Source organism: Ictidomys tridecemlineatus, chromosome 3 (genome assembly GCF_052094955.1).
Source record: "Ictidomys tridecemlineatus isolate mIctTri1 chromosome 3, mIctTri1.hap1, whole genome shotgun sequence".
In the NCBI taxonomy this organism is placed as follows: Eukaryota; Metazoa; Chordata; class Mammalia; order Rodentia; family Sciuridae; genus Ictidomys; species Ictidomys tridecemlineatus.
Genome location: NC_135479.1, coordinates 59,023,980 through 59,041,436, shown reverse-complemented (window position 1 = coordinate 59,041,436; position 17,457 = coordinate 59,023,980). Strand labels below are relative to the sequence as shown.

General features: G+C 38.2%; 1 non-coding gene across 1 annotated transcript; it reads right to left on the bottom strand.

The window, feature by feature from the left end:
- Positions 1-8,538: 8,538 nt before the first annotated feature.
- On the bottom strand, positions 8,539-8,644 carry LOC120884720 (U6 spliceosomal RNA). The gene has a single exon (XR_005727131.2). It is a non-coding gene; the product is annotated as a U6 spliceosomal RNA (small nuclear RNA).
- Between the last annotated feature and the right edge of the window lie 8,813 nt (positions 8,645-17,457).

Below are 17,457 nucleotides of genomic sequence, written 5' to 3'. Positions count from 1 at the left end.
CTTGGTATTTCTAGGTGTGTGTGTGTGTGTGTGCGCGCGCGCGTGCATATGTGTGTGTCTAGGAGAGTGGGAATTCTCAGCTACGGCTGAGTCAGTAATTGCTGTGGTAGGATACCCTTTTGTGATGCTGCTCATTTACCTGTATTCTGGATGGGAGATATCTTAGTCTTGGTTAGGAAGAAAAATACTTCCTCTGGCTTCTTATTGTCAGCAGGCTTTCCAATTGTCCTCCTCACCAATCCTTGCCAGTTCACCTGGAATTGTCCCTGGGGCTGCAGTACCTTCTACCACTAAGGTTGGGGGAAGTAAGATGCTTTGCTATCATAATGTTCCTCCAGTCTTGAATTCTCTTTCTATCTACTCCATCTTCCTTTGTCTATTCTCAGAGTTCCTATATATTATTTCTAATATTTTTACTGTACTTAGCATCTGGATCCATTTGTACTTATAAAAAGAATGAGAGATCAAGAGAGCATTTTAGTGAACTGATAGATAAATCAGTATTCATAATAGAAAACTTTTATATGATTTCTGAGAAACTGATAAAGTAGATAAAAGGATGGAGAATGTTAGACATCCTAATAGTAAGAATTTCAAAGTAATAAATCTATATGTCATTTCCCATGAAACAGAGTACATATTCTTTTCTAGCACACATGCATTTTTCAGAAAATGTGACCATATGCTAAAGCGCAGCTGTCTCAATGAATTTAAAATAATTAACATCTAAACCTGTTTCTATATGTATTATAGATTATAGAAACATAATACAAGCCTCATATGCAATTTTAAATTTTTTTGAAGCTATATTTTAAAAATGATTTTACTTAACCCAACATATTTTTATTTTAACATATTTTTGTCTTAACTTATTAGTATTAATCAATATTTTTATTTTAACTTAAGATCAATATAAAACATTGTTTCTTTGATTAAGCCAAGGAAGCAAAAACTACAAAAATAATAAATGGTCAAAGTTGGTAAAGTAATGTGCATAAAACCAACAGATTCACAAAGTCAAAAGCTCATTCAATGGATAGATTAATGAGGTATACAAGTCTCAAGTGAGAATGATGAGGCTATACTATAAAAACTCTACCAACCTTTCAAGGAATACAGTTTCTTTATCTCATAAAAGGTTCCCCCCGCCCCGCCCATGTCCAGGGATTGAACTCAGGGGCACTTTACCACTGAGCTACATTTAGCAAGACTCTAAGCAATGAAACAAGACCCTGTCTTAAAATTAAAAAATAAATAAATAAAAAAGGGTGGGGTGTGGCACAGTGGTTAAGTACCCCTGCGTTCAATCCCTGGTCCCCCCTCCCAAATTAAAGGACACTAAAGGAGAAAAGTCAAATAAAAAACTTGGTAAAAACACATATCATTTGATAAACTACATGATCTTTTAATGACTAACTTTTTAAAATTACAAAGATTACTTTCTCAATTTGATAAACTTTATATACCAAAAGCTTAGAGAAAATGTGAATTTAACAGAGAAGCTTAGGAATGTTCTCTTTAAGCTGCTGTTGTTTAATATAGTACAGAAGTTTCCGTCCCATTCGATAACAACAAGCAAACAAAGAAGGGTCGGGGCTAGAAGTCTGAAAGACAATAGACAAAACTTGTATAGCAGTCATTTGACAGGCAGTCTCAGTAGATCCTAAAGCAAGGTGACCAGGTTTTAAATTTAAAATTTGGCTCTGTTGCTTGCTCTTTGACCTCAAGCGTGTTCCCTAACCTCTCTATACTTGAATTTCTCTTATCTGTAAAGAAGAGACAATATAATAAAAAAATTTAAGATGCCACTTACAGGCTCAACAAAAAGAACTTATAAGTTGCCTAATAAAGGAATACACAGGCAAAACAAGTATTTAGTAAGTGCTTACTTAGGATATATTGATCAAAACAAAAGAGCTTATATTGGGAGTGGAGGTAGAGAAAGAGCAAATAAATATATAAATATATAATGTCAAGTGGAGATAAGTGTTATAAGGAAATTATAAGATGGTGAGTGATATTATATAGCTTTTATTTTGATAGGGTGTAGGAGGAAAGACATTATGTTCAAGGTGACATTTAAGCAGAGATATGGTGAAGGTGAAGGAATAAGCTATGTGAATATATGAGGGTGGAGCATGGCATGTGGAATAGCAAAGAGGCTGGAGTGTATTGAAATATGGTGGGAAGAGGAAAGGTGAGTGATAGTACATAAGGGACAGGCTATGAGGTTGGAGACTGGATCATTAAAGCAATAATTGTCAAGCTCCTTTGACCATTACCCAAAGAAACATCTAACCCCCTGCCCACAGACACTTTACATTGCAACCAAGTATACACATGCAAAAAAGCAAAAGTTCATTTAACATCTACTTATTTGCACTACATATAATGCACTCCAGTGTTTTTTCTTCTTTTCTGTTTTATTTCTTTAAAAAATGGTATAACCAGGCTTGGTGGCTCATGCCTGTAAATACAGGGGCTTAGGAGGCTGGGGCAGGAGGATCCTAAGTTCAAAGCCAGCCTCAGCAATGGCAAGGTTCTAAGCAACTCAGTGAGCCCTAAATAAAATTGTACAAAATAGGGCTGGGCGTGTGGCTCAGTGGCCAAGTGCCCCTGAGTTCAATTCCTGGTACCAAAAAAAAAAAAAAAAAAGGTATGTAGCACTAAGTGGATTATGTAATTACTCAAATAGTATATACTTTGGATTTCAGCTTGCAAAGGGAAGCAAGTCTAATGAAAACTCCGAGCATAGGAAAGGTAGATTCTAACCTGCCTTATTTTTTAATTAATTTTTTATTGTTGAAATTTACTTCATGGAAATTTTCAAACATACACAAAAGGCATAATGAGTCTTCATTTATCTGTCAGGGTCAACAACTATCAACACTTTGATATTCCTGTTTCATCTATTACTCCAAACATTTTTAATAAATCATTAGACTCCAGAGGACTTTAGGGGCTTTTCTTGTGGTGGAGGGGGGAAGCCCAGCTGGTTGAGTGTCCTTTGGGATTTCCAGCTCCATCACTGAACCCCAAATTGTAGAGGCTTCAGCATTTCTTTTCCTTTGTACTAGGGATTGAATCCAGGGGCACTTAACCACTGAGCCACATCCCCAGTCCTTTTTATTTTTTTTACTTTGAGACAGATTCTTGCTAAGTTGCTGAGAGTCTTGCTAAGTTGCTGAGGCTGGCCTGGAATTTACACTACTAGTGCCTCAGTCTTCCAAGCTGCCTGGGGAAGAAAAGACAGAACTGGAGAAGGGCAGATAGCAACTGAGGGACAGACTTCACCACCACCAGCCATGGCAAAAGAAACTCCCACATCTACTAGTGGATGACAGGGTCACTTTCTTCTGAGAGGTATCTAGGAGTAACCTTGTCCTATTCCAGGATCAGCAAGAAGGTCCCCGGGACTTCTTTGATTTTGGAGTTACAAGTGTGCATTTGGATTCTGACTGTCATATATCAAATGTATGACATTGGGTCAGTTACTCAATCTCATTTAACTACTGTTTCTGTTCTACAAAACTCTACAGCATAAAGATTATATATACTCACTGCTCAGCACAGTTCCTGCACTGAATGAGTAGTTAGCTATGATGTTGGTGTTGCTGGTGGCAATAGTGGTGGGAGTGGTGGTGGCAGGTTTCAAAAACAGATTGCTCTCAAGTTCAAGAAGATAACATGAAAGAAAATCACAGCTTGGAAGTTTTGCTTTCCGTACGTAGCATCTTTGTGATGCCTGGAGCATTCTGACCAGAAAAATGCTTTAAAAGACAGTTATAAAGACAGGATAGACTGAACTCAGGTACAGCTTCACCTCAGGGGTTAAATTGGTGGTGGAGGCTTTTGCAAAGTGTGCCTATTCTAAAAAATTGTACGTGTCCTGCGGATGTCTCCTGATTCCGGAAGAGAAAAAGAAGAGACCAAGAATTCAACCATCTTCATTCTCTTTTCAGTAGAACCATCATGGGGTTGGATGCAGAATGTATCCTTAATTAACTGAACCTGGGCACACAAAAATCCAATCACTTAGGTATTTGGAGCACTATGATCAATATAAAAGTGGCTAGGAAACAGGACATAACAAATAAGTGGACACTTTTCTGAGCAGAGACATAAACATGGTGGTGCAATGATGGTCTAGGGAGGCCCCACCTCTCCATGAATCAGAACCCAGTTCTTCAGTGACAGAAACTCAGGCAGCCATGAAAGGACTGTGTCCTGGGCAAAAGGTGGGATCTGCTGTAGAATGAAAGGGCCAGCTGATGTGTGCAATGGCAACCATAACGCAAGAGCTTGGTGCATAAGCCAGAATTCCTGAAATGAATAATTCCGAGACTGTGGCAGACTCTGAAGGAATGCTGCAGTCCAGCTTATTCTGTGGTCAGCGACCAAAGGGACAAAATCTACAATTTCTGACTTCCTATCTTTTCCTCCTAAAACACTCTGAATAGTCCTTCATGGATCATTAAACGCTCCCAATGGCTCTAGTCCGCCTTTTCCCGACAGCCAACGACAACCTGTGCTTTCGGGACCACAGGAGGGCTCCTCTCCGCCTTCAGAGACAGCTGAGGGTTACTGAGGTCTCAACTTAGCGGGGTCGCAGCTGGTTCAAGTCCGGCAGCTGGAGGAGCCGGACTACATTTCCCAGGAGCCTCTGCGCCGACTTCCGCTTTCGTTCCCTTTTGCGAGCTGGGCTCTTTCCCGGCAGATACCCTCAGAGTGTCTGGACCTGGACCGGGCAGATGCTGGGCCTTTCCTGCCGGGTGTCTTCCCAGGCCCCCCACCCCGCCCCAGGCCCGCTGATCTGACCATAGTCCCTTCTTCTGGAGCTGGGCTTGGCCACCTTGACCCACCCCTTCTCCTCTAGAGTTTTCTCTGGGTTTTGTGTGTACCTGACAATGGGGTATGTGTGTTTCACATCCTGAATTACCTCTGGGTCCTTTGCTCAGAAATGGGTTAAGGGTCCATACCGCCTGGCTGGAAGGTGAGGCAGGTAGAGTCCGAGGCTCCCAGTGTTTGGGGCAGGTCAGAGATCAAGCCGCGTGCACCCTTGTGTCGCTGCAGACTACCCTGTGGTGGAACATTTTTTTGTTTGTTTGGTTTTGTTTTTTAAAGACGTGGGAGGGGCTGAATGTAGGAGATCATTAATAATCATTTGCGGAAAGCCGTGTTACTTCAGTAGTAGACATCCATCTCATCGTTTGCACACACAAAGAAACTGAAATACAGGAAGGAAAAGTGCCTTGTTCTGGGTCACTCACTGGCGCATAGAATACAGGTGCCCTCATTCCCAGCAGGGCATTTTCCATTAGGTCTTCTTACACTTATGTATTAATCGGGCTTGTTGATTACAGTATCTTTACCTTTGTAATTGTTTTATATTCCTAGGTATCTTTCTCTGCAGAGCCCCTGGGTAAAGGTATTGAGGCTTCCTGAAGACTTAAGTGGCTTCTATTCTTTCGTTCATTCTTTTTAAATATTTTTTTTAGTTGTCCATGGACCTTTATTTTACTTATTTATATGTGGTGCTGAGGATCAAACCCAGTGCCTCATACGTGGTGGGCAAGTGCTGTACCACTGAGCTACAACTCCAGCCTATGAAGTTCTTAAATTTAGCCTTATCTCAAAAGATACTGCTTCAGACTCCCTATTTGCTTTGAGCAGGATCTCAGAGAATAGAAAAAAATATATAACGAAAAAGAAAAATTCAGTTCAGAATCTTTTGCCAGAATTTCTGGGAGAATGGTGGAAATTCTCAGAAAGGAAGTGGAAGACTTGGGAATGGTTACTCTGTTCAAGTGGTGGTGCAAAGGCTGTGATTGTAGAGGATTGGGCCCACAAACTTCAGAACAGAGGTAAGAAATATGAGAGAGGACTCTACCATTATCTGGGCATCTTACAGGAACACACATAATTTGCTTTTTCTTTACAGCCATTTTGTAAAATGTGTGTGGGTAACTCAAATCTTGGACAAGTCACTTCTTTCATGATATATATAAAAAGTGATTTATGGAAAACACCTGGTAAATGGTGAGTGCTTGATAAATGGTATTAATTTTCTGATATCATTCCCTTTTTAATTGAAGTTCCAAGAAAATAAGATATCTACTTTCTATACTTTCTTTCATTATGCTGGCTTCCTCTCTGAAAGATGAGAGAGATGGCAAGTCACACTCTGGGTGGAGATAAAAAAGTGGACAGGGAGAAGCTGATGATTTGATTTGGCATGGTAGTACATGGGGGAGTTCAGGGCCTTTGAACCTTTCATGAGGGCAGTTATATCTGTATCTGCAGAGTCCATGGCCCTGCTACCTGGTTCTGAAAGAATTAGGGACTACTTCCTGGCTGCTTCTCAGTTCCCTCTTAAAAAGTACTCTCTCATTTAAGGAAATACAGTGGGGTGATCCAGATTAGAAGGGCTTCCTCGCCAGGTGTGGTGGCGGATGCCTGTAATCCCAGTGGCTCAGGAGGCTGAGGCAGGAGGATCGCAAGTTCAAAGCCAGCCTCAGCAAATTAGTGAGACCCTGTCTCTAAAAAATATTTTTTAAAAAGGGCTAGGGATATATCTCAGTGGTTAACACACACACACACACACACACACACACACACACACACACACACACACGTGTGTCGGGGGGCTTCCATAGTCTGCCCTTATTCCTGATTATTTCTGGCTTTCCCATAACATCCTGCCCTCAGCCCCTCTGGTTTTCCAAGGCCTTGGGACTTATGAATTCCTATTTCCACCTTACCTGTTGCTAATTGCCTCTGTCCAGTATAGAGAGCTGGTAGGCATTTTGGGGGGAAGTAGGGGCTTGGGAGTATTACCAAATATTGATTATACTTTTTGTCTTCATAGAACAAGGAATAGAAAAAAGCATAAAGTCTTGATTAATATTGATGTGTAGAAGGTATTGAGAATAAAAATGAACTGATAATTAAACGACTTTTACTGAATATTTACTCTGTACCAAGTACTGGTTTGGACCCTTTATATTAATGCACAATTTTATGTGGTAGGTACCATTATTCCTGCCCGCCCCTACCTTTTTTTTTAAGTGAGGAAACTGAAGCACAGAAGAAACTTTGCTGTGGTCACACAGAGCAAGGATTTGAAAACAGGAAAACTCCAGAGCTAGTGTTGAATGAGAAAGGATTTTAAAAGGCATGGATTTTTCAAAATTGTGAAATACTGTGCTGTTTATGATGACTGAAGGCTACAAACATTGATTCCTCAAACAAATGTGCAAGGGGCTTTAGCTATTGCTTTTGTGGATAAGAGGTGGGAGTAGAGGAATAGAGTGTGAGGGAAGATTAAAGAAATAAATAAACTGTAGAATATTAGGAAAATACAGAATTATTTTATATTTGTAGAATTAATATATGTAGAATTAAATAGATAGCATGTTACCCTACAACCCAGAAATAAGTTCAAAGAATTGCTTAAAGTTAATATGATCATCAGTATTTCTCCTTGTAGGCAAAAAACCAAAACGGAGAAATAGACAGTAAACAGAAAATTCCTTGATAGGCATTGAATCAGACATAGGGAATTAGTGGATCATTCATTGATTCATTCACAATGCTTTGGGCCTGCTGTCTGCACAGATACACAGTACTCAGTGCTTAGGATGCAGGATAAGTGAGTTGACACAATGCAACTTTGTGGATCATGTGTGTAGTGGGACAGATAGTGTCTTATTTTATTTTCTGCTGCTCTAACAGAATACCATAGACTGGGTAATTTACATTGAACAGCAATTTATTTGGCTCACAGTTCTGGAAGCTGGGAAGTCCAAGGATTGGCAGCACTATCTCTTCAGCAGCTCATGAGGGTCGCCTTGCCACATACATCATTACATGGAGGAAGGCAGAAGGAAAAGTTAGTACATGAGATAGAGGATGGGGATTGAATTTATCCTCTTACCGGGAGCCTGTTCCTGCAATAACTATCCTATTTCTTTGATAACAACCACATCATCTCTTAAAGGTCCCCTCTTAATACTGTCATCAGAGCACTTAAATTTAAATGTGAGTTTTGAAGAAGATATTAAAATCATAGTTGATGGCCACAGTCTTATCCTGGACCTGGAATACTTAGGATATGGTGGCTGAAGACCTCTGTGATTTTGACCGCTAAAATGGGCACTACTTTTTAAAAAAGTATTTATTTTTTAGTTTTAGGAGGACACAATATCTTTATTTTATTTTTATGTGGTGCTGAGAATCAAACCCAGTGCCTCACGCATGCTAGGCAAACACGCTACCACTTGAGCCACACCCTCAGCCCTATTTTTTTTTTTTTTTTGCCTCTGTGGCTTTTCCTTGTTCTAAAAGTTAGACAACTCGTGAGATAATTAAGTTCTAAATTTAGTGAAAGATTCCACAGAAATTTAAACTTTAAAGCTGCTATAAAATTTAAGAGTCATAATGCAAGATAAAAATATAGCCACAATAAAATGAAATATTTACACAGTCTACTTGTGCTGAAATTGCTTTCATATTGTGGAGGAGAAATACACAGACAAAAAAAATATGGAACACTTCACAAATTTGCATGTCATCCTTAGTAGGGATCATGTTAATTTTCTCTGTATCTTTCCAATTTGAGTATATGTGCTTTTGAAGTAAGCATAAAATTAAGACAGTTTTTCCATTTTTGAATAAAGGAGTTGAGGCTGCTAGTCTTTAAAGTTTTTTTTAATTTGACATAGTAATTTATATTTATGGGGTACAGTGTGACATTTCAATACTTCTGTATAACATATAATGATCAGATCAATGTAATTGGCCTGTCACCTCAGAGACTAGAGTTTTTCTCCAGTCCTATTAGTAAGTATTACTTTTTGATCTTATTTGTTTGGTTAATCACAAGGAATCTCATTCTTAGAACAATGGCTCATGCAGATCCTGAACCCCATTAATGGTCATATTGTTCCCTAAGTTAACATTCATACTGCCCTCTGAGATTATCTTTGAAGCTTTAGATATCTGTAAAATCCTTTAAACCATATGACAGCCAATGTCTGAGGCACATATTATCATAAGTATCTGTTTCTAATGCAATAGGTCTGACACATATAAAAATAACTGGATCTTTGTTAAGTTTTTCCTTCAAGCTCTGCCATTTGGGACCCTGCCCTTTACCCCGAAAGGGTATCTTGAGGAAGAAACCATGGCTTCTCTTCACCATACAGGGAAATCCCAGGTAAGCTGTGAGTTTTATTCCCTTACCTGAAATATTATTTTAATTTTGGAAGCAAATAGGTTTCTTACTTTTAGCATGAAGATTGTCAGTAATAGTTTGAAAAGACAGGATCAGATGGGTGGCATGGACTGCCACCAAGATGGTGTTCAGATGTTCCTCACTTGTGTGGAATCAGCAGTGATGATCGGGAGGCTTGGCAGCGTCTCCCATCAGTCTAGAGAGAGGGTGAGGAAGATGAGGCCTCTTTAGCAAATAATTGGGGAGGATAAGTCATAGAATGTGGTGGAGTAAGAATCAAAGTTCCATTTGTTCACTTTGGTGTAGATAGGCAAAAGTACAGGAGGCATTTCTTGCTTCCATCTGCTTAGAATCCTATAGGAGAAAGGATGTACATAGCCTGTGGTACAAATCAGATTTACTAAGGGCTTACTTAATAATAAAGTGCTATAGGAAAATGCAATATGAATTCAGAGGACAGTGAGAAAGTGTTTCTGGTTGGGAGAGATTGGGAAGGCCCTATTCATTCATCTTGCATTTTTAAGTCCTTTTAAGCAGCTTCCTGGTTAATGAAAGTAGTAATATTTGGGCTGTGGTTATGGCTCAGTGGTAAGAGTGCTTGCCTAGTACGTGTGAGGCCCTGGGTTCGATCCTCAGCACCACATAAAAATAAATAAATAAAATAAAGGTATTGTGTTCAACTACAACTAAAATATAAATATCTTTTTAAAAATTTTGAATCTCAGAATATCCCAAAGCTATGAAAAGAAATCTATTTGAGAATACCCAGAGGATAGAGATCACTCATTCCACCAAAAAAGAAGCAAGTCAAACTTTAGAAAATTATCATGTAAAGACTTTCTATTGTGATATTTTTGAAAGTGAATGAATGCATTTTGTTTATATACTTTGCACTCATGAGACTGTCAGTCTCTTAAAAGAATGATGTTGCCAGCAATATGAATGACTTTTGGGTTCACATTACAATTCAGTGAGGAAAGGAAGAATTGTATAATAAAGGCTGTAATACAATTGGCTAACTATTTGGAAAATATTGTGTTATTTCCAATTCACCTCAAATATGTCCCACTGGAGACATTTTTGGTTGTCACAACTCAGGGGAGAGAATACTATGGTATCTAGAGGATAGAGACCAGGGATACTGTCAAACATCCTACTAGGCACAGTACATTCCCTACAACAAAGGATTAGCCTGCCCCAAATGGCAAGGGTACTGAGGTCCAGAAATGCTTACGTAAGTGGTTTTCCATGGTAGCAATGCACCACAAGGTGGCAGCCATGCTTCTTGTGGAGATGCTGAGATCAAAACTTACAGTGAAAGTTCACAGGAGTAGCTGATTTTAATTAATCTGTTTTCTTAACACACACACACACACACACACACACACACACACATAAATGTTTTTACACTGCAAAAGTGAAAGTCTTTTTAACATATTCAAATACTATAAAAAGTAAAAAAAAGGCATAAAGTAAAATATAAGCATTCCTCTTTTCCTCTTCACATTCTACCCTTTAGAACTGTTCAATGTGTATCCATTCACATTCTTTCCTTACGTATGTGTGTGTCGTGTGTGAAATATGTGCATGTAACTAGGATTGTACTGGTTTTTTTTTTCAACTCATTTTAATTTTCAAAATTATCCTGTAGACATCTTTTAAAGTAATTTAGAACTACTTCATTTAAAAAATGGATTAATGGTGTTCTGAGGTATGGATGCACTACTATATATTTTATATATATATTACATATATATGTATACATATATGTTCTTTCCATTTTTTTGCTGAAACAAATAATTCTGTGGTCATGTTGTTACTTCTGTAGGATAAAGTTAAATTCCTGGAAACATTTATAATGTATAAACAAAATGTATAAAGAGATACTACAAATTGATAAGAAAGAAAGTAACCCAATGTAAAAATAGGAGATGGAAATGAATAGATCTGTGTTTCTAATGCCATTTTCAAATAAAAGGAACCAGGGATCCTTGGAGAAACAGCTGATTCCAGAATTGTGGTAGAGAATACATAAGATGAATATCTTATACTTGAAAACACCAAACAACAAAATTAAACAAAAAACACATCAAAGAGACAAGTGAAGGGTTCCCAATGGACAAATCTGGGCAACAAAATAAAGTAGTATTTTAATATAACTCAATGTATAAAGTGAATACCCATGAGTCTATACTGCTGTAAATAAGTGATTGAGTAAATAAATAAATTTGGGATAAATAGACAAATCTCCCATCCTGAAGAATTCCAAAATAATTTTTGTAGATATTTCATCCTCAGAGAGGTAAAACATAACTTCTCACTCTTTAAATGTGGAGAAACCTGATCACAGGTGATCAAGGTTATCCAGGTGATCAAGGTCAACATCAACTTGCTAAATCATGTTGACTGTTTGTGCTTTTTATAAGATGTGGTGAAAATGACACGTTACCTCTGTTTTTCCTCCACAAACAAACACCAAAACCCATAAACAATTTTCAATCAAAAGACATGTGAATTTCCTAACCAGTACGATTCAGAATTGCCAAAGTCATCAAATACAAAACAAACAAACAAAAAAACTGCCTTAAAAAAATGTTGCAAGTCAGAGTTACCTAAAGAGACGGCTGAATTATGATGTGTTCTTGATGGGATCCTGGGACAGAAAAATGATACTAGATACTAGATTAAAAACCAAGAATATCTAAGCAAGTGTGGAATTTAGTGAGTAACATATTAGTATTGGTTTATAATTGTGACAAGTTTATAATAACATAAGATATTAGTAGTAGGGGAATTTGGGTGTGGGGTATGTGGAAACTGTAAAAAAAAGTTTGATCTATCATGGTAGAGAAATTTGTTCTTCGTAAGAAATTATGAAATTCTCATATGAAGAAGTACTCATAGAAATCAGCCAAAAACTATCAGAAAAAGAAAGTGTCCTAGACGTGTATCAGGAAGTTAATTAATAAAAATTAATTAAAAGAGTTATGTCTGCTTGTGATTCTCCTGCCTCAGCCTCCTGAGTAGTTTATATAACAGGTGTGCACCTCTGCACCTGGCTGCTTATAACTCTTACAATTATACAAGTACATTTTTGCTAGAAAACCAAAATGTAGTCCCATTTTGCCACCTAGAAAATATAAAGTCATATACACAAGGATCGAGAAATTTAAAAATTAATAATTTTTTTAACATTTCATCAAGCATACTCTTGAATGAAACTGGCTTTTGTTTGCTTTAATGTGAGTGGGGAATTAAATAACATAACTGCTAGTACAGGCTTGGTGTCATTGCTTTGATTTTTGCTGAAGTCCCAGCAGTTTTACCCACTAATGCTTCTGCATTATCAGTGCACATGACAGTTGTGTTAGTCAGTTTTCTGTCACTGTGACAAAATACCTCAGATATCTCCTTAGAAGGAGGAGAGGTTTATTTTGGCTCATGGTTTCAAAAGTTTCAGTCCAGAATTACTTGACCCAATTGCTTTGGGCTTGTGGCAGCACAGAATGTGATGGAGGAGGCTGGTTTACCAAATAGCATCTAAAAACTGAAAAAAAGGGGGAGAGGAAGGGACTAGGATTCCAATATACCCATCAAGGGCATACCCCTAGTGAGTGGACTAATACTAGGCTTCTCTCTTAAATGTTCTACCACCTCTCCTTGGCGCCATGGACTAGGGATCAAGCTTAAAGGCTTGATATGTTAAAACATATGGGCCTTGAGGGACACTTGCAAGCCATAGTAATAATTGTGAAAAAGGGAAAGAATACCTAACACTATTAGGAAAATGACTTTTGTCCTCACACAATCCCTAAAGGGTCTCTGTGAAACCCTTAGGGCTCCGTCAACCACACTTTAAGAACCACTGGACTAACAGTGGGCATCCATATTTTAATGGAAGGTGAAGGCAAACCTTTATAAATACTTAATGCTTGTTCTTCTTAACTCATTAATAAATCTATTAGTCCTGTCCCTGGTCTCCAAAGGCAGAGATCATTAGAGTGGATGAAAACAAGACTCACGAGATACCTACAAAGATGCATTTCAAATAGCAAGGTCAGGTTGGCTGGTAAAAGAAAGGCAAAATGATAATATCAAATACCTTAAATCTGGAACCAATACAAACGTTCATCTACAGTGAAAAGATAAATTTATTGTGGCAAGCAATAAAATTACTGTTTAGCAATCAAAGTTAACAAGCTACTAATGTAGACATTCACATTTTATTGAATGAAATAAATCAGACATACTACCTACTGTTTCCAATTATATGAAATTATATAATAAGTAAAATTAATCTATAGGGGTTAAAATATTTATTTTAAAAAATCAAATCTATAGTGTCCTGGAATCAGCAGTGACTGGGAAAATGAGCAAAAAGAAACAGAACCTCCCTAGGGGTGCTGGAAATATTCTCTGCCTTAATTGGGTGGTGGTTACATGAATGGATACCTTTGTCAAAACTCATTGACCTGGACATTAAAAATATGTGAATTTTATTATGTGTAAATTATACCATAGTAAAGCTGATTTTAAAAAATGCTTCTCTGGATTTGGTGTGGAGAATGGATTGGAGGAAACAGTAAGTAGATGTAGGAGTTATAGTTTGGAGGCCATTGCCATAATCCAGGTGAGAGATAATGGCAGTGGAAATAAAAAGTGTAAAGGGTTTGTAGATACTTGGGATGAAAAATGGTGAAGGAAGGGGGCATGGGTTGTGAGAGAAAGAAAGGAGTTAGGGATGCTCCTGGGGCTTCTGGTTTGTGCATCTGGTTGGGTGCTGGCAGCAAAACCTAAGAACCATGAGGTGGGTCAGGTTTGTTGTGATAGGATCAGGTAAGGTCTTGAGTATAATTTTGCATTTGCAAGATTCAAGGTATATATGAGGAAAGCAATAAGGACATTTCTTATGTGACTCAAAATCTGGAAATAAGCAGTTTTAAAGTTTAGCAATTCAGCAATATCATTGAGGCTCTTTACATTTTTCGGTTACATTATCCTCACCTTACTGATCTGGTCCTTGTGTTGATTCTTATGATTGCAAAACGTTGCTGGAGCCTGAAAGCAGAAAAATCCATGAAGTTGGAAAAGAAAGGTGAAGTTCCAGAGATATTGTGCATGTAGGACTGGTAACTGCAGAACCCATGTCACATCTTGTACTTATTTTGTGACCTCCACCAAATGTAGCATTAAGCATCAAATGGATGCAGAGTAAATAACGAATACATGGAGCAATCCTAGGTGGAGAGGAGACAGGTCCATAGAAATATCTTCCAAGTTATATATTAGGTCAGACCTGGCTCTGGGACCAATGACACAGTCCAGAGTGTACTTGTTGGTTAGTAAATGGCTAAATGATAAAAGATGTTTCAGAAGTGAGAGAAAGTTCCAGTTAATTGGAGAAATATCCTATGCCCATTTCCTCCTCTTGAGGAGGAGAAGGCTTCTGAGAAGACAGAGTTGGAGAAGGGCAGATTCAAATGAGGGATGGACTTCACCACCATCTGCCACGGCAAAAGAAACTTTCCCACATCTACTAGTGGAGAGATACCTAGGAGTAACCCTGTCCTATTCCAGGATCAGCAAGAAGGTCCCCGGGACTTCTTTGGTTTTGGAGTTATAAGTGTGCATTTGGATTCTGACTGTCATATATCAAATATTGGGCCAGTTACTCAATCTCACTTAACTACTGTTTCTGTTCTATAAAACTCTACAGCATAAAGATTATATATACTCACTGCTCAGCACAGTCCCTGCACTGAATGAGTAGTTAGTTATGATGTTGGTGTTGCTGGTGACAATAGTGGTGGGAGTGGTGGTGGCAGGTTTCAAAGACAGATTTGCTCTCAAGTTCAAGAAGATAACATGAAAGAAAATCACAGCTTTTCTCTGTGATTGGGAGGTCAGGCTGAAGTGTTCCAAGAGCCTAATTATATGAAAGATGAAATTTGAGAACCATACAATCAAGGATGCAAAATAGAATGCATGCAATGTATGTATCAGAAAAAAAGGTGAATACAAACTAAGAAGCTCAAAGAAATACCAACAAAGCTATGCTAAGGAATCTGGGATTCTTGTGACAGCTGGAGGGAACCAATGCAAAGAGATCATTGGTTTTGATTCAGCCAAATCTGAGCTCATCTTAGACTTGGGCCTGGTCCCTCACAACCAGTTCTCAATCCAATTCATTTTTAACAAGAATTTATTAGCTTGTTAAAAATGTACATATGCAGGGCCAGAGTTGTGGCTCAGTGGCAGAGTGCTTGCCTTGTATGCGTGAGGCACTGAGTTCGATCCCTGGAACCACATACAAAAAATAAACAAATAAAGGTATTTTTAAAATGTACAGATGCTTTATATAGCTCACCAAATACCATAATGTTAGAATAAATGAGAAATGGTAAAAGCAGTGAGGAAAAGGGAAAGTTAATGATTATGAAGTGATTGGGAAGAAAGAAAGAGAATTTAAGCTGAGATATGAAGAAAGGATATTTAGAGGGGAAAAAATGGGAGATTGAGAGAAAAATGGTCTTTTAGTTTGAGCTTCAAATCTAGCACCATGTGGTTTATTCAAGAACCTATCAGGGAAGAAGCGGCATGATAAAGGGATATGGATGAGACAGAAAGACAATATCTGGAGGAAAGAGAGGTGTCTTCTAAGCCCTTGATAGCTTTCTTGGTTACTTTTTGCATGCTACTAAATTCTTAAGTAATAATAATCCGTGACAGCAGTTAGCCTGTTGAAAATGAAGGTTGCTTGTGAATATGTATGGTTTAAATTAATCCTCTGAACTCCTTTGAGATCAGTATCATTTTTTCTTTTTGGAAAAACAGAGAAGTTAAACTTGACCAAAGCCACCTCTGTAGGTTTGAACCCAGATGGTATAATTCCAGAGTTGCAGAAATTGGCTAGCCTCCTTATGGAGAAGAAGATTGTTTTGGGAAAACTCAGAGTATGAAAACCAGATGCCAAGGGTAGAGGATCCAAGAGGTAGAAGAAAGAGGCAAACAAATCTAGGATTGTACATAATGCACTTTATTAGGGATTTGTGGACAGAAGGATGTCTTTGATGATAGTAAAGTCAGGAAGATTCCTGTACCCAAAAGTTTATAAGCTTGGGTTTGTAAGCTAAGATAAATAGACAGAGATGACCCCAAAACAAATGAAATGTACCTGAGATTTTGTTTTTAAAAAGTAATTTGTCAAACACCAGTTAATGTTATGGTTTAGATAGTAGGTATCCTCCAAAAGCTCATATGTGAGACAATCCAAGAAAGTTTAGAGGTGAAATGATGGGAATATAAGAGTATAACCTAATCAGTGCATTAATTTCCTGATAGGGTGGTAACTGTAGGTAGATAGGGTGTGGCTGGAGGAGAAGGGTTATTGGGGTTGTGCCTTTCGGGTAAATATTTTGTGCCTGGTCTGCAGTGTCTTCCTCTTTCTGCTTCTTGGTGTCATGTCTCTAGCTATTTCCTCTGCTGCACTCTTCCTCCATGATGTTCTGCCTCATCTTAGGCACAGAGCAATGGAGTCTGCCATCTGTGGACTGAGACCTCTAAAATCATGAGCCCCAAGTGAACTTTTCCTCTTCTAAAAATGTTTTTGTCAGGTATTTTGGTCACAGAAATGAAAGAGATGATTAAAGTAGATAAGAAATAGTCAGGGTGTCAATAGCAAGTATGAAATGCTTTGCTGTCTTGACCATTGATTCTCAAGGCTTTAGAATGCATTCCAGGGTCACCTGGTGGGCAAGATGGTGGTTGTGACAAAGTTTTATATCAAGCTTGATCCCTGCAAGGATACAGGGGATACAAATATGGAAGGAGGGGTCTACATTTCCAGTGCTGGAACCCCTTGGATGGTCACATCAGAGGTAGGTGGCCCAAACTAACTATTGTTTCCAAAAGGAGTAATGTGACTAGCAGAAATTTTGCCTATAAGTGAAAAGGGTCTCTGACTACTGTGGAAAACATTGGATACAAATTCGGTGGTGCTTATAATGAACTTTATGATCCAGGTTTCTTGACAAGTTTTGTTCCTCCCTGAAACAAGGCAAACAGAAGCACAGGGGTGTAGCTGGAATTAAGGTTTGTGGCAAATAATTCAGGCTGATCTCAGAATGGCTTTTGAAAGTATTCCTTTGTCAGGGAGTTTCGGACTATCTGAAGACTTAACTGTCTTTTCTTTTTAAACTGTAAACCTAAATAACAATTAGATT